A 1,009-nucleotide genomic window follows, 5' to 3' on the forward strand; every position below is an offset into this window, starting at 1 on the left:
ATGTTTATAATACCGTCGGAGTTGAAAGTGTGTAGTATGTTCGGTGACATGTCATAGCTCGATTCTTGCTCAATCCCTAAATAAATAGGATTAACTGTTATGTTTATAATACCGTCGGAGTTGAAAGTGTGTAGTATGTTCGGTCACATGTCATAGCTCGATTCTTGCTCAATCCCGGCTTTTTCTTCAATCACTATGTTCTTAATCTCTACTTTTTTGGGATCTCTATCAGGCCCAATCCTGCTTCTACTGTAATCCCAACATGCTCTAACTCTACTTTTCCTGGGTATACATTATGTTTAATCAAGTAGCTTTGTGTGAAATTGAAAACAAACCAAACGCTGGGTTTCAACACCTGTAGTGGGCACAGCACAGATCGCCTATTGTGTTGCTTTTTCTTAACAACAAACAAACAAATTATTTCTCTTATGTTATATTGCAACGGTTATTTTTTAAACCGCCCTTGAAACTAAAGATGTGTTTTTTATTTGTTTGTTTGTAGTTAAAGTTAAACACAAAAGTACAGAATGAATTATCTGTGTTGTGATCATCATGGAAAAAGAAATCCACAGACACAGCAGATCTTGTAAACAGTGGCCAAAGACACAGCAGATCTTGTAAACAGTAGCCACAGACACAGCAGATCTTGTAAACAGTAGCCACAGACACAGCAGATCTTGTAGAGCTGTGTCTGTGGCCACTGTGTTTACAAGATTTATCTGCTGTGTCTGTGGCTACAGTAGCCACATACACAGCAAATCTTGTAAACAGTAGCCACAGACACAGCAAATCTTGTAAACAGTGGCCACAGACACAACAGATCTTGTAAACAGTAGCCACAGACACAGCAGATCTTGTAGACAGTGGCCATAGACACTGCAGATCTTGTAGACAGTGGCCACAGACACAGCAGATCTTGTAAACAGTTGTTTACAAGATCTGCTGTGTCTGTGGCCACTGTTTACAAGATCTGCTGTGTCTGTGGCCGGTAGCCACAGACACAGCAGAT

Source organism: Limulus polyphemus, unplaced genomic scaffold, assembly GCF_000517525.1.
Source record: "Limulus polyphemus unplaced genomic scaffold, Limulus_polyphemus-2.1.2 Scaffold7450, whole genome shotgun sequence".
Classification (NCBI taxonomy): domain Eukaryota; kingdom Metazoa; phylum Arthropoda; class Merostomata; order Xiphosura; family Limulidae; genus Limulus; species Limulus polyphemus.